The sequence below is a fragment of the Lynx rufus genome, unplaced genomic scaffold (assembly GCF_022079265.1).
Source record: "Lynx rufus isolate CCGP_SWC_20201006 ecotype Redwood Valley unplaced genomic scaffold, mLynRuf1.p SCAF_1, whole genome shotgun sequence".
NCBI lineage: Eukaryota > Metazoa > Chordata > Mammalia > Carnivora > Felidae > Lynx > Lynx rufus.
Window position 1 is genome coordinate 64,332,477 of NW_025814823.1, and position 23,286 is coordinate 64,355,762.

A 23,286-nucleotide genomic window follows, 5' to 3' on the forward strand; every position below is an offset into this window, starting at 1 on the left:
TAATGAAAAAGAAGGCAATGATACATACATACAACCTCATTTATATAAATGTATTGATATTTATATGGCAAAACTAAGTTATATTAAGGATGAATGCATCTCCAGCAAAATAGAAAGAAAATTGGGAAATTTTTATTAAAATAATGATAATGTTAAGAAAATTGTTTTTATTAGTGTAAGAACAGGGCTTTTATAGGGAATGGAGGAGAAGATAGAGGCTTCCCCGGTACAAACAAATATTCTATTTCTTGGGCTGAGTTATGTTCACTTTATAATCATTACATTAAATTATACACTTTATTTTGTTCACTCTCCTGTTAGCACATTTTGTTTATGATAAAATGTTGAGTTTTTTAAAGAAACGTACTCTTTTAAAGAAAAATTCACATAATATTAAACCTTCAGTTCTATTAAATTTAAGATCTATTGAAGGTCTAACATTTTATGAATCTATAAGTGCTTTGATAATTATTAGTTGCTTTGGTCAGTTTTATATATCAGATCATACAATACAAGCAAAAGTCTGTGTATACTATCTCTGTAGACATGCATATGTAATAGTTTTCATATTCTGCTATGGTAAATTTTCCCTCTTATACCTGTGGTTAAAAAAAAAAAAAGAACCCCATTCAGCTGAATTCAGTCAAGAAATATAGTTTGTCTGACACACAAAATAGTGGCTTATGCAGTATTTAAATACTTTTTAATTTGTGACCAACATTCAAAGAATTGGGAAATCTCATGTAAAAAGATCCAGGTGGCTCTTGTGTTAAAACATTTTAGAGATGAGTCCAAACTAGAATCTTCTTCCCAGATGACAAGAAACTGCTCCCCTTTCAGCTGGGGGGACTTTCACCTCTCCAAATCTCTTGTCACTTGTCACTACGAGTGTCGGTTTCCATTCAACATTGTGGTAGAGTGTTGGTATAAATACCATTTTGTTTTTTGTTGTTTTTTGTTTTGTTTTCATACACAGGTATTTGATCATTTGTTAACTTACTTTGTCTCCCTAGACATTTTAGTTGGGATCACTACCCCAACTTACGCTTGTGCCAATTCTGCCTGCTTTCATTAAATCATGGTTCTTACCGCTCTGCCTTTGGAGGAAAACCACCTATTTGTACGTTTTGGATAAATCATCTCATTTGTACATTTTGGATACATGAGATTAGTGATTCTTCAACTGAAAAATAATCCATTTATTTAGAAACCTGTCTTTTCAATGTGCTGTAGAAAATAGGAGAATTAAGAACTTTAAGCCTTCTTCAAAATTTTTTCTTAAAATATATCCTTACCATGGCAGATGTTTCTTTTTGAAAAACCATTAAAAAACAATGTTCTCCAAAGCTACCTGATTTAGTGAGAAGCTTTTGTGTTCCCTGCAGAGAGCTGAGCTCAAGTCTTCTATTCAGTTCTTAATCTTACAGCATTTATTCTCTTTCAAGACTTTCCAATTTGCCAATTCATTGGATTTTGTTTATCACCTTTTCTACAAAAGCCCATTTGTTCATTGACAGTTTTATTCTAAGTTAAATCCAAAGTAGGGCTGATTAATGAATATTCAAACTGGCCCCAAGGGCTCTTGTTAGCTTGATAGTTCTATCGCATCAACCATATGTAAAATCTATCTTCCAGTTAAATGTGACTGCTTTTGCTATGTCAGAGATTATTTATTACTCTCTCCTCTATTAGTCTTGATTAACAGGAAGTTTTTGATTAAGCAAGGCCTTCTCATCTCTGACTGCTTTTACATCAAACATTCTTGTTCTTTGGATTTGACATATTAATGGTCTTACAGAAGTGCTATTTATTTGTTTCATGTTCCTTGTAAATTTGGTGCAAAATAAATGAAACTTACTAAGGTGGACCAAGATCTTTTGTTATAGTATAGTATGACAAAAGAAAAATTCTGCATTTACAAAAGGTACTTTGATGTCTCCTTGTTGGCCAAACTAAGTAGCATGCTCTTGTTCAAATTATAGCAAATATAAAATCGGCTATTCTTTTTTTTTTTTTTTAATTTTTTTTTTCAACGTTTATTTATTTTTGGGACAGAGAGAGACAGAGCATGAACGGGGGAGGGGCAGAGAGAGAGGGAGACACAGAATCGGAAACAGGCTCCAGGCTCTGAGCCATCAGCCCAGAGCCCGACGCGGGGCTCGAACTCACGGACCGCGAGATCGTGACCTGGCTGAAGTCGGACGCTTAACCGACTGCGCCACCCAGGCTCCCCAAAATCGGCTATTCTTAAAGGACTTTCATGGTACCTCTTCTGTGTCCACTGTAAAGGTCATTCATAATAAAAACAGTAGCTGATTTCATGCTATATGAATCAAGATGCAAGAAGAAAACTAAAATAAGCCTCAGTCTTAGTGTACAACAGATTTTACTTTCAACTTTATTTGTTCTCCACGCTTATTATTTACCAACCGTTCCCCTGAGCTTCTGCCTACTCCTCTCTCAACGTAGATGTCCAAGTGGAAAGTCAAATTTAACGTGTCTCAGACCCAGCTCTTAATTGCCTCCTAAACTTGCTTCTACACAGTCTTAAACGTCTCCATTTATGGCACGAGTATTTATACAGTTGCTCAGACCAAAGCTTTGTTACACAAAGATCTGTTGGACTCCTTTCTTTTGATTAGTTCATTAAAAAGTACTTTCAGTATATTTTACAACATTAACAATTCTCCCCAACTTTTCTGTTGTGCACTGAATGTTTGCATTTCTCCCACCTTCAAATTCAGATGATGAAGCCCTAACCCTTAATATGATGCTATTGACAGAGGAGGCTGTTAGGAGATCATTAGGGTTACATTGAGTTATAAGGGCAGGGATCTCATGATGGCCTTAAGAAGAAGAGATCTCTTTCTTTCTCTGCCAAGTGAGGACACAGTGAAAAGTCATCCTTCTAGATGCAAGCCAGGAAGAGAGCTCACTGGAACCTGACCAACCAGCACCCTGATCTCAGACTTCTACAGTAGAACTGCAAGGAAATAGATGTCTGTTGTTTAAACAAGTCCTATCTATGCTGTATTATGGCAACCCAAGCAGAGAGATTTCTTCTCATAATCCTTTAATCTATTTCTCTGTCATCTCTCATGTAGAACGCTACAGCAGCCTACTAAATTACTTTCCTGCTTCCCTTTTTTACCTTTTTGCAGTCATAATGGTATTTTCTAATATGTAACTCAATTCATGCTATTTCTCAGCTCTGTTGTCCTAGTGACTTCCCATTATGCTCAGCAGATAACCAAACTTGCTTTTCTATAAGGACTTTTATGTTCTGGCTGTTCCTTCTCTGACCTCATCTTCTACCTCTGTCATGGTGCGTGTGTGGGCACACACAGTTGTACAGACATATGCATGAACACGCATCTTGCTCACTTACAATATCACTGGATTTCTTGCTGGCCCTCCAATTTACCAAGTTTATTTCTACCGGGGGCCTTTGCACTTGCTGCTTCCTCTACTGTTAAAACTATTTCCCTGGAATATTCATGAAACAGAATTTCTCCCTTTATTCCAGTACCTATTTAAAAGTTGCCTCTCTAAGAAGTCTTCCCTGACTACTTTATTAGAAATGACCCCATGTAGGCCCCACCCTTATTTTTTCCATACATGAATGCTGATTTAATTTCTTCAAAGCTTGTATTATTTCCTGGCATTATGGTATATGTATTTGCTTACTGTAAACTTGTTAAAGTATGAGATTTAGATTCTTTACTGAATTGCTAGGGCCTAGAGCAGTGCTTTACTGACACAGAAAGCGTCCTTAATGAATTTATTTTTAATAAAAGATTACATGGATCTTGGCAATCTATAAACCAATTATTAAAGTGCTCATAGTATGAACCAAGACCTTAAATGAAAATTAGATGGAAAATATAAACCTTCTTGCAATAGTGGTTTTAAAAACCCTCATTTGCTAATATACAGGATATTAAAACTCAGGTCTTTTATCCCAGATATGTGCAATCTGACATTTTGTTTTTCAAGAGAGAAATTGATTTAAAATCCAACTTATTCTGTTTATTGTATATTGTAGGTATGATGATAGCTGACATGTAATAAACACTTAGCATTTTCTGGCACTGTTAATAATTTACATGTATTTATATGTTAAATTGGGCTATTGTGAATATTTACCTGTATAATCTCATTTAATTCTCCTAAAGGTGCTAGGAGATTGGTATTATGTTTGTCACCATTTTTGAGGGGGAAGAAACTGAGGCATGTTGTATTAAATAATTTGACCTGGGACACACACACTCAGTGATAAAATAAAGAACTAATTCAATATATGCAATCTGACTCCAGTGTCCATAAGGTTAAACATTATGCCTACCTAGTAATCAACTAGAATAATTTACCAAAAGCAGTGTGAGACCCATAATCTTATTATCTTTCACTGGATATTTGTTACTAGAATTTTTAGTAGCCTCATAACCACCATCTTTCTGTTATTAAACAGAATCAGATGAATATATTTCTACAACCTAAATTCACTTATTTCAATTACTATTTTGATGAAATAACAGTCAAAGCAATATAATCACAAATCTTTAGACCAATTAATAATATAATGGATTGTTAGATTGTTAGACAATATAATTAAAAAGGGAAGGTGCATACAGAGAGAACTTTTGACATTCAGCCAGCGAGCATTGCTTAAAACACCCACCATGTTTTAGTCTCTGGAGATACCATACTTTCTTCTGTGGATGAATTCCCATTTAGTAAAGACACAAGTTACATTGATAGGTAACCTCAATAAATTCAGTCTAACTAGAATCCCAGTGAAGACCCAAAACATGGAGTACCCTCTAAATTATGCTAAAAACATTAAAGTACAAAAAGGAAGTATTAGAATTATTGTTGACATTTACTTTGACAATATCATTTTACATCTGGGAGGGAAATATTAGAAATGCCATTTATTTTAATTTCTAATATGATTTAAAAATTTCTATTTTTGACATCTGTTGTATGATTACATGTGACACACTATATTAGAGGGTACTTATGTAAACATTTTTAATGATATCGATGCACATTAAAAAATTTTAAGTACTGTATTCGCTCTGGAGAAACATACCGTTTTAAGCAATAGAGCTCCAGAGGAATATTGAAGTTTTAGACAGATTACTCCAGAGTGAATGTGATGTCAAGGGCACTGCTGGAAGCTATTGTATCATTGTAGCAGAGAGATAATGAACACCTTAACTAGGAAACTGGTAGGGAAAGGATTTGACAATTATATTATATGTAAATTGGCAAGATTTGGGGTCTTGTTAAATATAATACAGTGATGAGGATGGAAGATTCAAGAATGAATCTGGAATGAAATTCCAGATTTCAAATTTACAAAATTGGGGAGAAATCAGAAATATGAAGCAAATAGGGAGTACAAAGAAGAAAAACTCTAGGAAGGAAGGGTTATAAGCTCATTTTAGGCACAATGATTTTGAGCGTCCTTTGGACTCTTCAGTTTTAGGATGTGTGAAATTTAGGGACAAAGTCTATTTTGCAAATGTGTATTTGGTAGTCATTAGCACAGATAGAGAGTAGATGGAATCGCCTAGGCGGAACAGTGGTTCAAGCTATGTTTCTTAGAAGCATCTGTATTAAGGACGAAGGAAGAAGGAAATAGCCTTGGAGAAAGTGAAAGAACAAGGAGTCAAATAGCGTGAGTAGAATAATTGTGCTTGTGAGTTCTTTCCATGGAGCAGAGAGTTCTACTTAACATCCTTTGAGTACTCTGCCCCTGGTGTCAGGCTATTCCTATAATGGAAATGCAGTCATCGGGCTCTCTTTTTCTGGCACCATTAAACATTCAACATACAAACCCATGTTGCCCACTACTATATAGAAAGGAAAGGTCAGGTTTCCTCCAGTGCTAGGGGTTTATGGCTCATAAGGAAATAGATAAGATTAGGAAAGCATGTCAGCATCCTTCAGAGAAGATTGAAAGATAGCTCATAGGCATATGGCAGTGTTTAAATATTGCTCATGCAACTCCTAAAATAATTTTGAAAATGTATGTATCCTCTCCTCTCATTTGAAATTGACACTTTAAAATTTATTACAAGTCTAAATATTTGCAAAGAATATACTATCTGGATATTTTCATTGCATACATGATCTACATCTAAACATTAGAGCGGTAGTGTAGCTCTTTCAGTCTGCAAACAACATCAGGGCATGCAGCACTCATTGTCAAACTCAACAGCAAATTAGATGACCTTACATCAGAAAAGGTCAAATTTCTTTTGTTGTTGTTGTTCAAATGAATAAGTTAATAAATCTCCTTGTATTAACCAGTAGGTGTTCTGAATTCTAATTCTAAGGTAGATTATTCAAAGCACCTCTAGATAAAGTATGAATGTTTCCCTGATGTTTTGCTCCCATGGGTCTCACTCTTAGCAGCTTTATACTGCAGGGCAATGAATTGTGGAAGATGGTGACAGGTTTGCCTTTCTTTTGTAAAGATGGGAAAATGATATTTTAAAGGGGGAGTTGGAAAAATTTCTGAAAACGCAGACACATTCTTAGCCAAGTTAATCTTTGGAAAGCATGCATTCAGAGAAATTGAGGATCTGGGAACCAGTTGCCCTAAATTTATCCATGCCTGTATAGCACCTGTTCAGTCTTGTTTCTCTGCATGGTACCCCACTCCAGGGGACTCAGCTATAGTCATCCAAGAGAAACAGCAGTGGCCAGTATCCTGCTTTGTTCCCCCATCTCCACATTCTTTCTGTCTGCTACTTCTTCCTCTGCTACTGCACAACCCATCTTCTTCCTCTGGATCATCTTCACTCTAATCAGTATGATGGGGTTGAGTTATGAGGTAGGCTATTGCCGAATTTGGTCTGCCCCCCGCCCCACAAATTCATCCCATTGAAGCCCTAACCTCCAATGTAGCTCTTTGGAGATAGAACCTGTGAGAAAGTAGCAACAGCTAAATGGCGTTATAACAGTTAGGTCCCACTCTGACAGAGCTAGTGCTTTAAGGGAGAAGAAGAGACACCAGAACTCTCTATCTATCCCTCTGTCATGTGAGGACAGGGCAAACAAGCAGACAGAGAAAGCTCTCACCAGGATCCGATCATGTTAATTGCCTCAATCTCAGACTTTTAACCTCGAGAACTGTGAGGAAATAATTTTCTGTTGTTCAAGCCTACTCTCTAGTATTGTGTCATGGCAGCCTGAGAAGCATAATCCAGATTTTGGTACTAAGAATTGGGTTGCTGCTGTAACAAATACCTAAAAATGTGGAAGCAGCTTTGCGACTGGATAATGGGTAGAGGTTGGGGGAGTTTTGAGGTGTACGTTAGAAATAGTGAAATTAAGGCTGATTCTGGCAAGGAAGCAGAGAGAAAAGAGGAGAGCTAGAGAGAAAGCCTCCATATTCTTGGAGAATACATAAATAACCACAAATAGAATGTTGGTAGAAATATGAAAGTAAAATTTCATTATGGTGAGGTTGCAGATGGCAATGAGGAACATGTTATTAGAAATGAGATGAAAGGTAATCTTATAAAATGGCAAAGAAATTGCCTATACTGTGTTCTAGTGTTTTGTGAGAATAGAAATTGGGAGTGATGAAATTGTATATTTAGCTCAGAAGACTTTTAAGCCAAGTGTTGAAGGAATGGCTTGGTTTCTCCTGATGGCTTATGGCAAAATGTAAGACGGGAGAGATGAATTGAAGAAGGAATCCTTAGGAGGAACCAGAACTTGAAGACTTGGAAAATTGTCAACCTATCGATGTTGCAAAAAGTAAGGAAGCTTCTTCTGGAGAGAACATCAATGTTGCTGTTGGAGAATCGCTTCATTATGAGGGTTACGCATGATGTCAAGCAGACACCTAAACAGAATTGGGAAATTGAGATGGGATTATACCAGCAAAGACACTGCCAGCTTGAACTGTGAAGTGGACAGAGAAAGTGGGATGAAATGAGGGAAGGCTGGTGGACTTCTTGGATTCTACAAGTGTGGACTATAAAACTATTAGGTTGCAAATGTGAGTTATTCTTGTCAAAAAGAGAATAACCTCAAAGGCAATTTAGAGATCACCAGGGCCTCAGTGTCACAGCTCTGTCTGCAGGAGCCTTGAGGATGGGCGCCCACCCAGCAGAGTCTTGAGGGTGGAAAATTAACTTTGGGTTTTAAGAGGCCCAGTCTACAGGATTGTGTTATGGCAGCCTGAGAAGATGAATTCAGCCATGTAATGTGCAGGCCAGGGTCAGGGATATTATCTGAAATGCCTCATTAAGACTATTATACCCATCTCCCCTTTCTTAGGAATTCCTTTTTTACTATCAGGCATGCTATTTAGTACCTTTGTCACAGCTAAGTAGGCCAGACAGTCCCCCTCCCCTGCAGGGATTGTCTTGGCTAAAGATAGCCATCCTGCTGAAGACTCCTTCCTAGGGTAGCCCCCATGTGGTGACGGATTTATTTGGTGGTACGGGGTTCAGGGCAATTCTGAATGGTCATCTGAGCTTCAGAACTGATCATTAGTTGATACCTGTATTGAGATTACATTGCAGCTTGACCTCCCCTTCTACTTCCTCATCTGCCCTGCCATTTAATAATACTGGAGCACTGTCCTCAGAAACATGCCTTATGATGATCTCCACCTCAGAGTTTGCTTCCTGGATATCACAAAATTCAATGCACCGGCTTCCAAATACTTTTTCCAAAAAAAAATAATAATAATACTTTTTTAATGTGTATGCACGATAGGAGGCACCCAACCTGAGAAAAGACATACTACATTTTATTATAATTTTTTTCAATTTGTGTATGTCTTTCTATATTTCATGATGAGATTCTAGAGCACAAGAAGCATCCATAACTCACATATCTGTCTACAGCATTTAGGACTTTGTCAAGCCATAATAGTTCCTGGAAAATGTTTTTTGAATAAACTCTGCAGGCATTTCATCATTTATCCAAACACAAGATTAACTCTAAGATAAAAATTAATAAAAAATTTTGCATAGTCGACCAAGGGCTTTAAGATGTATAACCTTTGCTTGAATTCTCTGAGTGCTATTTTATTTTTAATCTTTAATAAAAAGTTTTTGTAAAAGTACAAACAGAATTACACTGCAGATATGTTTGTGAAGTTGAGAGGGTATGTCAGCCCTAATATTCCCTACTTGAGGCAAGTGGTGTTTTGAATATATACATACTTAAACAGTATTAATAGCTGCATAATGTGACAGAATATGTATCTGTGGTACACATGTAGCATAATTGCATAAATCAAAGTTATATAAATTAAGATACAAAACAAATAAGAAATAATACTTACTTTAATCTTTTCCTGAGAATGAAAAATTTGCAAAAGCATTTCCTAATTGGTCCAATTTGGAAATCTGAAATTCTTGAAGATTTGCTTTCTGCTTATGTAGGAAAGCAGACAGCATATCAAGTCAGGACTTGCAGCCTTGTTTTGCTAAGTGTAAGCAAGTGAACCATGAAATGTGATTAAATGCTATGTAAACACTTTTTCTACCTGAAAATTCTATTCTGTTATCTCAAATGAACCACTTCTAATCTCATGCCTGTGTGTTGAAATAAGACAGACAATCAAACTAAAGTGTAGATGATAATAAAGATACTGACTAGTGTCTCTATTTGTGGTGGAACATTATTAATATTTTCCAAATAGTAGCTGAACTGAAGTTATCCTCATTTACACCCAGATTCACAGTCCTACATAAGATTTATTCTTTTTTTCATTTACTCAACAAATATTTATTGAGCACCTATGTTAAATCAGGCACTTTTTAGGTGTTTAGTGGTATATCTATGAACAAAACAAGTATCTCTGCTTTCATGGAGATTGTGTTCTTTGGTGATACGGTGAGCACAGTAAATATATAAAATATATTGTGGGTGACAAGGACTATGGATTTGAAAGGCATGGAACAAGGAAAGAAGATACTGAGATTGTCAGGAGTAGAAATTGTGGCTAGTTGCAATATTAAGTAGGGTGATTGGGGTAGTCTTCATTAAGAAGCTGAGATATGAGCAGTGTTTAAAGAAATGAAGAAGTTAGCCATGCTGGTGTGTGGGAAAGAGAACCGGGAGCAGAAGCAACATCTAGAGCAAAGTTGGAAAGGCTGGGATGTGTTTTGAAGGTTTAACGAAGTGTTAGGGCACCTGACTGGTTCAGTTGGAAGAGCATCCAACTCTTGAACTTGGGGTTGTGAGTTCAAGTCCCACATGGGGTGTAGGAGATTACTTAAATAAGTAAATCTTTTTAAAAAAAATGAATAAAAAATAAAGTGTAAGGATGCAGTTTGGCTGAAGCAGGGTGACTAAGGAGAGAAGTTAAAAATCAAATGTGGGATGGTTGGTGATGAAACAGATCTTCTGTGGCTTTATGGGCCTTTGAAGAACTTTGAATTTTCCTCTGAATGAAATTGGGAGCCACTGGAAGACTTTGAGCAGATTTGAGGAGAGCAACAGTGTCCTCCTTGACTCTTCTAACAATCACCCTGGCTGCTGTGATATGAAGAGCCTACAAGTGTGAGTGGCAAGGGTAGAAGATTAAGGGATTAAGAGATAATTGGTGCTCAGAGATAATTGCTGGCAGGTGGCACTAGGTATTAGCAGGGGGAATGCGTAGGAGTGATTGGCTTCGGGATATGCTGAAAAGATAGTGGCACAAGAGATTTCTGTTGGATTGGATATAGAATATGAGAGAAAAGGAGGAATGTTGGCTCAGTCCAGATTTTGGGGTTTGAACAACAGGAAAGATGGAGTTGGTGCCAAGTTGGGATGCAGTGGTGGAACAGGTTGTGGGTTGACAGACTGGTTCATGATAAAACCTAAAGTGTTTAAGGTACATCTAAAGAGAAATGCCAAGTAGGCACTTGGTATATAAGACTGGGGCTCATGAATGTTGATGTAGGCTGGATATATATGTGTGATATGTTTTTGGGCATATATGTATTATTCAAAATCTTGAAAAAGAATAGGTTACTAGGGGAGGGAGTGTAAGTAGAGCAGTGAAGAGAACACGGACGGCACAGCTAGGGGCTTTAACATTCAAAGGAAGGTGAAAAGTAGAGAAGCAAGTGCATTAAGCTGAGAAGGAAAAACTAATGAGGTGGGAGGAAAACCAAGGGAGTGTGTTTTCCTTGAAGTCAAACGAACACAGGGTATCCGAGGAAAACATGATTAGTTATGTAAAATCTTGCTAGCAAATCACTTAAGAAGATGTCTGAAATTGACTATTTAATTTAGCAACAAGGAAATAATTGGTAACTTGCTCAAAGCAGGTTAGTAGGTGTGGTGGGAGTGAAGCCACAGGGAAGTGGGTTTAGGGCAGACACACAAGCATTGGAAACCTTAAGTCTGGTCAAATTTTCAGACTATTTTGCCAATAGGGAGCAAGAAATTGGATGGAAGCTGATAGAAGAAGTGGATCAAGACAATTTTTTGTGGGGTGCCTGGCTGGTTGAGTGTGTGACTCTTGAGCTCTGCTCAGGTCATGAGCTCAGGTCATGATCTCACGGTTCGTGAATTCAAGCTCCGAGTCAGGCTCTGTACTGACAGCTCAGAGTCTGGAGCCTGCTTCAGATTCTCTGTCTCCCTCTTTCTCTGCCCCTCCCCCACTCATGCTCACTCGTTCTCTCTCTCAAAAATAAGCATTTTAAAAAATTAAGAAAAATATAATAACACATGAAAAATTCAGTAAAAGTGTCTAGCTATAAATTTCATTACAAGAAAGAGCCTGCAAACTTGAAAATCAATCCATTGAGATAATGCAATCTGAAGAAGGAAGGGGGAAAAGTTTGAGGAAAAATGAACAGTATCAGATAAATGTTAGGGACCCTTAAACATACCAACATAATGGAAATTCCATAAGAAGTGGGTAGAGAGAAAAAGAAAAAAAATATTAGAAGAAATAATGACCAAAGAGAGGGGAGTATAGGATAATTACCCTTAAGGTCCCTTGAGAATTGTGAGTTTAAAGTGGACGTGGTCAGTATGGTTGCGTGTTATTTTCCAGCCATATTTAGTTATGTGATCTGGTTGTGGAATGGGGAAAGAGCTGGACTGAACCAGAGATGCAGCTGTGCCAAGCAAGCAGGAAAAAGAGAGGGGGGTAAAGGAGGTAAGGATGGTATACAAGAGTGATTATGACAGACCATGGAATTCAAACTGGGTAAGGAGAGAAGGAAGTGTATCAAGAGACAGACAAAAATAATTGCACCAATGACTTGGAGGTCATGCACCAGATGGATCTGAGGTATCCATCAGTGGAAGGTACTCATTATGTTGTGATTATGTATATCACATAATCACAGTTCCATGCATAGGTTCCAGTGAGTGGTAATGACACGGTCTAAGATTTGACATTGGAAGGAATAATGGAGGGAGATATCCTTGGAATGGAAGCATTTATGAAATTAAAAATACAGGGTATTGGAAAAAATTCTGTGCATGTATATACTACAAGTCAGGCATTTCTAATGGACAGAGTAGGAGTAAACCAGGAACTAAAATTTTTGAGAAACACATAGGAATGATTCTGTGGGTAAGTAGCTGACAGCAATGATGTATTTTTTTTTTCCAGCAGGTGACTCCTGAGTCCTATTAGGACCATTTAAGTCAGATCATGTTAATGTTCCTTTTTCCTTCAGGCTGTGTGCTTAAAATGTAACTTCTTCAACTGGAATGGTAATTCTCACTGCCTAGCATAATGTGGTTCCTTTGGCTTCAACCATGTGGAGTTGACCTCTGTATGTAGTCTAATTCCCTTTGGCTTGAATGTCGCCATGACTCTTGGCATATTTTTGTTAGTTCTACAATATTTCCTGTGCAAGGTTAATCTATATTTTTTAATCTATTCTTTACCTTAAATTCTTATTTCCATCTTGAATTGTTTTACTGATGTATTAGCCCAGTTCTTAACTACATGCTTCATTCCATTTAAAAATAACTGTTTTAGGGGTGCCTGGGTGATTCAGTAGGTTAAGCCTCCGACTTTGGCTCAGGTCATGATTCCATGGTTTGTGGTTTCAAGCCCTGCATCGGGCTCTTGTGCTGACAGCTCAGAGCCTGGAGCCTTCTTCAGATTCTGTGTCTCCCTCTTTCTCTGCTTCTCCCGCTTGCACTCTGTCTCTCTCTCTGTCTCTCTCTATATATCAAAAAATAAACATTAAAAAAATTATATATATATAAATATATATAAAATATACATATATATACATATACAAAATATACATATATATGTATATATATAACAGAATAACCTGTTTTATTGAAGGGATTAAGCTATCTCACAGATAAATTAGTAGGCTTACAAAACCAAGACCCTAAACCAAGCTTCTGGGACAGCCCCATGCTGGGTAGAGCTGGTCTGCATGGATACAACTGCCTCTACATGGCTGGAGAGCTACAGAAACAGAAGCATCATCACAGATGATGTCTCAAAAAGTAGTCAGGAAACTGATTAATCTGCATGCTGCTTCTGCCAGCCCAAAGGTCGTCTTTTACTTTATCAAATGATTCAGCTCTGATTGGAGATCTTCCACAAGGATATCTAATTGATGAAATTCTATCTGATTCCCTTGCTGCAAGGGATTCTGGGAATTGTGGTTTTTGCTTCCTATCCCCTGCAAGCTGGACTATTGTTAAGGTAGATATTGAGAGTGTTAAAATCCAGTATCCAGTGTCAGCCAGATGTAGAGTTTTGACTTTTAATGAAATTTGAAATACAGTATGAGGATTAAATACACTAACCAAATTTGATCATGATAAAGACTTTATGCATATAATTCACCCAAATCTTGCTGTGCTAAAGCCTAGCATCTTTTAAAGAGAGTTTTAGAAAGAAAACCTTTAAAGATGTCTGCTTCTAGCAGAAATGAAAACTCTAGGCTTGCTCAACTTCAAAGGGCTAGTGAGAGTAATTTTATCATGATTCACTATCATCACTCACAGTATTTGATTTGGTTAATTAACCATCCCATTTCATTCTTTCATGATTTGGATCCTATCTGAAATAAATAACAGGAGTTAGAAAGAGAGGGAAATTGTCTGCTTTATTATAGGTGCAGAACTGGATTAGAAAATATAGCTTGGGCTTCAAACCAAATCTTTTTCCTTTTTCTTTTTCCCCTCCATAGAATTTGTACAAAAATATTACCTTTAGAGCAGCTGAATAACTAAAAATTTTACTGCATAAGGCATAGCTTGTTCTTTTTGGTTTATTGCATGGAAAATGCAAGATTGGTGAGCAGAATGCATAGGGCTCACAGGCAGGTGGTTTCTAAAACCGAGATCCAGGAGTGGCAGATTGACAAAGACAGAGAAACAACACATGAGCATGTAAGTTCAGGACATTAACCTTCTCAATTCAAGATCACGAGGAAATAGATTGCAGACTCTTATCATCTCACCAATCAGATCTCTCCTACCAAAGGAAGAAGCTAATGAGTGGTAGGGAGGAGTGAAAAACTCCAGCCTTGAAATTTATGGAGTCCTTCCAATTTATTCTGCTGATTAGTCACATGGTTGTGCATTATATTAGAAAATCCTTCAAATATAAAGATGTTCTGCTCCCCAAGTATTTGCAAAAAACCCCAGAGATTTAATGGAGATAGTATTTTTCATCTTTGCAAAAGAAAGGAAAAATGCATGTTAGTCTTACCTTTGAGCAGCAAATAACAACAAGCAGACTGCTGTCATTTTAATAACTGTGTATTTTTGCAGATTTCATTAAATGCCTATAAGATGACTATTTAATGTTTTAAATCTCTAATGTTTTTATAAAACAATGAGGAGTGATTTTCAAAGATGCTTATGAGGTCTATTCTTAACCTCATTAAAACAATGGAGTTAAGTGACTTTACATTTTTCTCCTTAGTGCAAAGGGAATTCAATTTTCAAGTGAGAACCCACAGTGATACCAGAGATCCTTTTTCCCTTTCTTGCTTCCATTTAGTTTGGCTTGATATGAATCCAGAACGAAGGAAAAGAAAACAAACCTATGCTAACAACTACATAGTTACAGAACAATTAGTTTACATAATCCCAATATATCAGAAGAATATATCACAAAAACAATACTGATTAAATCATCTCAGATTCAGTAGGGCAGCATAAAAATGCAGACCATCATCGGGGAAATGGTTGTTGATCATGAAAATGCACCTAGAATCTTAAAATGATGACAAATTTCTTTCGTGATTCGTCAGACACTCAAGAGGAATTAAAACACAAATAGGCTGAAGGACAGGGTTTCAGTATGACAATATTAAAAGTCAGCCAAGGGGGCAAAAGTTCCCTCGCATACTTGAATTGTCTACATGAAATCTCTCAAGAAAGTCCACAGATCCATTGCTAGTACATTTTATGTAAGTTTTGAAAACAAATAGTGATTTTTACTTAGCAGAGTTTCTGTTTTATACACTGATTTTTCTGATTTTTACAACAATATTTCATGATATTTCCTATGTTGGCTTTTTAAAAAAATTGATTTTATCAATATGATATTTGTTTGAATAAGTGATTAACATTTTTAAATGCAGTTAAATCAGGTATTTTTCCTATATGATATCAAGCAACTCATAAAGATTTTTTTTTCTCAATTTCACTGTTTAGTTGACCAATGGTTTGGTGATAATATTGACAAAATAAATGACAGAAAGAATTCCACTATGCATTTCTGGGTCTTTAATTTTTTTTCCTTAAAAAGCAAACACAAAACAACACCATAATAATTGTTACCATAATCTATACTTTCAATTGAAATAGTTCAGTTGAATAGATTTCTAGTTGAATAGAAATCTAGTTGAATAGATTTCTTTCTATATGACTAAGATAAAGTTTATTTTTTCTTCTCTTATGTCATATGAAAATAGCTATGCAAATGTTCAGCAAATTTCAAGAGAAGTTTTGGTATGGTCTGAAATATATAGGCCACACAAAAAATTCATGCATGAGTGCCTCATCGATAATCATTTTGAGAACAGCTAAAACAGAGCAATGATTCTTACCTAAACTGAAGTGTAATTGGGATAATCTGATAAAATATATATATACCTAATTATAGCTGATCAAATATATCTATATATAACTATTTATCTATATCTATATATCTACATATTTTTTTCTATTATTTTTCATGGTCCAGGAAGACAACCCCTCGCTCCCCTACCCAAGTCATTTTCTGTTTGTTCAAATGGCTTTAATTTTCCTTTTAGCACTTACATTACCTGACCTTATAATGTATGTTTATTTTTAAAAATTTTTCTTAAATCCCCATAGTCTGGAACAGACGTTAGCATTTAATATGCATTAAATGAATATTTGTTGAATAAATAAAGATGGGGAGAGAGTAAATCAGCATTGCTTTAAAATCTGAGCTCCAAATAAAAAACCACGAGGGAAGCAGGAATTACAGGTGTTTATGTACCATTGAGCTTCTTTGTATACTCTCAATTCTGCTTAGTTGTTTTCTTGGGCAATTAAGTTTAATGATGATTAATGGTTCCTTTACGAAATCCGGGGGGGGGGGGCGGGTGGTGGTATAGGGGGAGATAGTCTAAAATGAATTAAACTACTGATATTATATAAAATAATATTTTGTAATGTTTTAACCATTAATTGCCTCTGAAGGCAATATTGAATATAATGGAATAATTACAAGTTTTGATGCCAGATAAAACTAGATTGAAATCTTAATTAACTTTATTTGTTATCACCAAAAATGTATAAAAAGAGCAGCCAGCCTGCATTTTTATGATAGAAGTGAAGAGAAAAAGGAGTCTAAAAATGAGATTTTTTTTTTTTAGCCAGAAAAAATATTATGTCTGGAAGAATTTGAAAACAAATTCAGTGGTAGCTTGAATTTTTTAAATGCTAATTGTCCCTGATAATCTCTAAGGGGAAAGGGGAGAAAGCTGGCTGTGAAATTCTTCATGTCTGTAAAACTTGTCTTCCTGGAACATGGAAAATGATAGAAAAAAATTAAAAGGGCTTTTAAATAATGAAATGAGTGAGAAAGAAACATGGGACCTTGTTGAAAATAAGATTATAATAGGAAATGGGAAGCATGTGCTAATGTGTTTATGTTTGCAAGTTTAGTATTTTCTTAGTACATGACTATTGTGAATTCCAGCTCTCCACCAGAGTTCCTGTGTGGGATATTCCCAGAGATGGTTCAAGTACAGAGTATTTGAATTATAACAACAGATGTAACTTTTTGTTTTGGTACTGGGAAAAGGCAATTTAGACTTTTTTTTTTTTGCCAATGTTTATTTATTTTTGAGAGACAGAGCATGAGCGGGGATGGGCAGAGAGAGAGGGAGGCAGAATCTGAAACAGGCTGCAGGTTCTGAGCTGTCAGCACAGAACCCGACGTGGGGCTCAAACTCATGACCTGTGAGATCATGACCTGAGCTGAAGTCGTGTGCTTAACCAACTGAGCCACCCAGGTGTCCTGGTAAAAGGCAATTTAAAGTCTAGGTCTTCTCTATTTAAAAAAAAAAAAAAAAAAAAAAAAGACTAGCATACTTAAGCAACTTCAGATATTTCTTATTGGAGGATGGCTTTAACAAATTGTTTTTATGGTAGTATCTACCTTAGGAAGAACATAATGAAGACTCTTATTTAAAAAAAAATTTTGTTTATTTATTTTGAGAGAAAGAGAGAGAGAAAAAGGGGGGGAGGGGCAGAGAGAGAGGAGAGTGAGAATCCCAAGTAGGTTCTGCACTGTCAGCATGTAGCCTGACGTGGGGCTTGAACTCAGAAGCTGTGAGATCATGACCCCAGCGGAAATCAAGAGTAGGGTGCTTAACTGACACAGCCACCCAGGTGCCTCAACACTCTTATTTTGATCAGGTGCAAGAGGAGACTGAACATAGGACAAAATACTACACAAGATGGAGTATAACAGAGGCTCCAAGACGACCCCCAAGAGGAAATTTGCTTAACTTTATTTAGTTGCATATTTTAAAAATATATTTGATTATAGAACTCATTTTCATAGAAAGCATTTTGGAAGATACTAATTTTTTAAGGAGCACAGCTTGGGAATTGAAACTATCATTATTAATAGCCCTTTATTGCAGTGCTTCTCAAACTTAAATATCCATATGAATCTCCTCAGAAACTTGTTAGAATGCAGATTCTGCTTCAGCATTTGTTGGAGGAGGGAATGAAATTCTCCTTTTCTAACCGGGTCCCTAGTGATGCCCAGGCTGCCCATCTGGAGTCTACATTTTGAGCAGCATGGGTCTGATGCATCGTGGTTCTTTAGTTTCCACAGAGATTATCGAGACACGGAAAGAGGTACACTTTTACATTAGTGGCTTCAGCCTCTTATGCTAATGAGGTAAAACAAATCGTTAGGATGGGAATCTTTTAATTTCAGCCTTGATTAGCATCAGGATAACAGAGAGAAGGTAAGACAGAAGATAGAGCCCCTCTCATACAGAAATTAACAAAAAGAGTAAGTAAAAAAAGACTCTTCCACAGCTCCGAGACCCCTCTCCTCCAGACCAGACATATGAAAAGGGAGATGTGGAAAGAGAAGGTTCCTGATAGGGCTGGTTTAAGATTGCTGCTGTACCTGTTCTATTCTGTCTTTCAATCTGTCTGTGTCTCTCTCTTTTTCTCTTCTTTCTTGTCTGGTCCCTTCTTTCTTTTTCTTTGTTTTTTGAGGTGTTGTTCATATTGTTATAATCTTATTGGTATAAAAAAACTTCATACAGGCATATCTGGAAATATGTTCATATTATATTGCTATCCATTAATCTGTATCAATAACAAAATTATGTATTACTTTGATATTTGTTCATTGTGTTACGGAATTTTTTTTAAGTTGTAGATATTACTTACAGAGGAGGAGTGAAGACAACAATACATGTCTTAAAAACAAGGAGTTATTTTGGATGGCTGTTTGTGTATGTGTGTTTTCTCATTCAATTGCTGAATAGATCCTGATTTTGTGCATTAAGCACAAAAAAAATACAGAGACATAAGACCAAGACTTACTTTTGTATTCCAAATGGCAGAGCTTTTCTGCCTCTGGAGCTATCAGCTCTTCGTGAGCTGATACTATTATGTCTGTTCTGTCTGATTGCCCTTGGTGTTGGCACTAATTGATTGAGCATTTCCTGTGAACCGGAAATCATGCTGGTATTTTATGTATATTAATTTACATAGGCCTCACCCTTCCCCAATTTTTGCTGCAGGCATTTTTATCCCTGTTGAGATGAGTAAAATGAGGCTTGCCGTATGTTAGCAAGTCCAAGCCATACCTGGGTCATGTAGAGTAGTGAAACCAGACTTTGAACCCAGTGAGCGAACAAGCCTTGTACTTGTAGCAGCTATGACAAAGGAGAGTATAAACATTTGATATCTGCAAGGAGTCTGCTTCATCCTGCAAGTGAAATGTAAATTTGGTGGGGATTTGTTCTCTATTTACAATGCTATTGCAAACATTATACCATAGTTCTTCCTTTGCCCGTTATTTACAATAACTGCAATTTAATATCATCTCAAGAGGTAACATTAAACTATACAGAATCCCCAAGATTAAAGAAAAATATGCTTTGATTTTATTTCTAATTCTTTTTGGGGGATGAGAATTTGAACTGTTCTGAGTTTTATGGGTATCCTATATATGTTCATGGACATAAAATTAATTCCCTGTGTCTCAAGGGTAACACAGACATAAAAAGGCCAATTACAATTTTATGAATAGGAAATATAAGATCTGGGGCTTCGATTTTCTCTATTGTTGCATTCTAAATAACAGCACTATTTCTAGGGAATACTTACATCCTTTCTGACACAGAACAACTAGGAACTTTCATTAGAGAAAAATCAAAGCAGATGCAATGTGAGTCCCCATATAGTGCAAGTAATGTTAAAATAGATTCCAAACTGGTGTCTTGTTTTGATGAAAACTCAGAAGACAATTTGGAGACTGTTTGTCAGACTCTAGAGACGGAGGCACAGATGGAGTTCTGAATTAAGTGACTTTGTATTCTGAGATTTGAAATGAACTCCAGTCCCAACTGTATATTTCAATGATTGTGAACTAATTGGATGTGGTAATTGATTATTAAAGGATTTACATTCTTAAAATTATAAGGTTCATAAATAGTAATTTAAACATTTATAACAAAAGTCAAGATGTAAACTTCATCTTCATATTAATGTATGTAGACAGAATTGCATGAACCATATTTGGGTTTACAAAATATTCTGGGTTAGTGAATTTTCCGTAAAGCTGAAGAAAATTCCTTGAGATACCAAAAATTGAAATATTTTAACTAGTTAATACGTAGAAACAACAAAATGTAGTGCTGATTTCCCTGTTGCACGAAGCAGTTTCAAATTGAATGTTATTTAGACTTTTTTGCTTGACCAAAATACATCCTGAATGCTAATTCATTCAAGAAATGTTCATTTAATAACTACGTAATGCATACCTACAATGTGCCTGACTCTGTTCTTGTTATATCGGCACAAAACACTGTTCTTGTTATATCGGCCTTTGGAGAGAGACAAACCTACATAATAAATTGATGTATATGAGAAAGTGTTCTGTATTGTAGGCCAAAAATATGGAGGGTCAAGGAGGCTAGAGGTCCCACCATCGAGTGGTCAGGAGAGGCCTTACTAAGCAGTTAGTATTCAAAGGAGTTAGCCATCTCAAGCAGAAGGAATTGCAAAGGCTCTGAGGCAGGAGCAGATCAGGCTTGACCATGGCAAGCACACCAATGTGGCTGCAGAGGGGACATTGTTAGGAGAGAGGTAGGATCTCTCCTGGTTATGATCCAGCATTTGTGAAAAGTCCTCACCCACTTGCTGCATAAGATGGAGGGAGACATTGCCTTTTGCTAAAATGTGAATGTTTGTTTGCTTCAAACTTACTTCTCTTGTGTTCTCATGAATACTGTAATTATGTGCAAGAATATTTACTCACAATTGGGCACCCAAAAGGCTCAGATCTGGTAGGGACTAAGGACGGAGAGGGTCAGTAAGGGAGCAGAGCAAGACCACCAGGCTGTGCTTCATCAAGGGTGTGCTGACACAAGGGCCACAAGTGAAGAGCAGCCACACCCAAGGTTACACCTTCCTCTGGAGAACCAAACGACATTTTCTCCTTTCTCATGTGGCCTAACTCATCAGAGCATCATGCACTTTGTCCTTTATCACTCATTCAATTTCTGCTTGTACAAATCACTGTGATTGTCAAACTTCCAGAATGCAGGCTGAAGACCTACTCTGTGGCTGCAGTAGAGTAGGCATCTCCATTTCCTTCCCACTTCTTTTTTTTCGTAAATGAACATGTGTCAAATATTTTATTCAACTCATTAATTAATGAGACATCTAGTAGATGGTACAACCAATTCAAAGACTCTCGAGTACCACACATTGATAGTCAGATAGGGAATGCTGTAATTAATTTAACCTTCTCACTTTTGATTCTTGTGGGTTATCAGGTGCATCGAAAACCAAAGAGAAACTTAACTTTCTTTCCTATGCTAAAACAACTTGACATAAATAAACTATGTTTTCTTAGATTTCTACTTCAACTGCTAATATACCTCTTTTGTATTTTAGAAGAACAAAGACCCTCTTACGTTTTCTTTGTGATTATAGTTCCCTTTTTACAAACCATTCTCTTCTAAATTACTGTAGGAATAGCTGACATTTAAGTACCTTCATGTTCGAAGACTGTGTCAGGCACTGTACAAACACTGTGTCCCTTCACCTACACAGTGTCCCCATGGGGTGAATGTTGCCAACACTCTCCTGCTTTTATATATTAGGAAAACAAGACCCCACAGTGCCCATATGTTGCCCTAAGTCTTGGCAGGTAAGTGTCACATCTACAAATGGAGTCCACATTGCCAACTTTCTAAGGTTTTTTTCTACATCCCCAGAAACACCATCCTAAGCAGTTAACATGGGGTCTGGGGAGCTTCTGATATCCTCTGAACACTTTACCAAATGTGGATGAGGTGTGCCAGGCTAGGGGAAGTAGAGGAATGCTAAGAACATGGCTCCAGGCTGTGTCTTCTGCTTTGAACAAAAATATTTGGAGAATTGGAAATATAAGGTAAGGTAGGCAGGAACTTATAAAGATGGGTTAACGAGTTTGACTTGATTCTGTAAACTGTAGAGAATTAAAAAGGCTTTCAGGAGGAAAGTGACCTTGTTCATTAGCATAAATTTAAAATAAATAATATTGGAGCTCTTGTTCTAATTAAGATGGGAAACAGAACAGTGGCAAGCTGATGCCATTGTGCACACTAGGCATTCATTTTATCATGTGTAGTAATAGGCCCACTGGTGGCCACTTTGTCTATGATTGAAACTGATTAGGTTGCACATTTCTTGGCTATGCATATTTGTTCTTTCTCCATTTCATTGTAATGTTGAAGTGTATTTAGATTTCCCATAAATGAAGATGAAAAAATGTTGACATGTTCAATTCTCATTTTTCTTTCTTTTTTTTCTTTTCCTTTCCTTTCCTTTCCTTTCCTTTCCTTTCCTTTCCTTTCCTTTCCTTTCCTTTCCTTTCTTTCCTCTTCTCTTCTCTTCTCTTCTCTTCTCTTCTCTTCTCTTCTCTTCTCTTCTCTTCTCTTCTCTTCTCTTCTCAATATGGAATGCCTCCTGAATTTGTGTGTCATCCTTGCACTGGGACCATGCTGGTCTTCCTTCCTTGTATCTTTTCAAATTTAGTGTAGTGCTATGGAAGTGAGCACACACATTTTTTTCTTTCAATGGTAAATTAATTCTATAGATCTACAAAGAAATGCTTGTTTTTCTCCTCATTCCTTCCCCAGGTTCTCTTGTGCATACCAGTTAAGTTATTTAGGAGAATAGAGGGAGTATGCATGCACACACATCCCGCCTCACCCTGATAAACTAGAAATTGCTAACTATCACATGGAGAGAGAACCCTGAACTCACAAATTAAAAATTTCTTCCATCTCTTTGGGCATGTGGGTGGCTCAGTCAGTTAAGTGTCTGACTATTGATTTTGTCTCATGTCATGATCTCAGTTTGTGGGATGGAACCCCGCATCGGGCTCTGCACTGAACAGTACAGAACCTGATTGAGATTCTTTTTCTCCCTTTCTCTCTGCCCCTCCCTAGTTTGCACTGTCTTGATCTCTAAATAAATAAATAAATAAATAAATAAATAAATAAATATTAAAAAATATCTTCCATATCTTAGTGTATAGGTTAGAATAAAATATTATTTTATTTATATTTATTTATATATAGA

At 36.6% G+C, this 23,286-nt stretch overlaps 1 protein-coding gene and 1 non-coding gene across 2 annotated transcripts in view; one reads left to right on the plus strand and one right to left on the minus strand.

Annotated features, from left to right (window-relative positions):
- GPC5 (glypican 5) overlaps nucleotides 1-23,286 on the plus strand; it is a 682,201-nt gene that overhangs the window by 566,189 nt on the left and 92,726 nt on the right. The window lies entirely within an intron of this gene.
- Nucleotides 22,651-22,759, minus strand: LOC124523363 (U6 spliceosomal RNA). Its single transcript, XR_006964984.1, has one exon. It is a non-coding gene; the product is annotated as a U6 spliceosomal RNA (small nuclear RNA).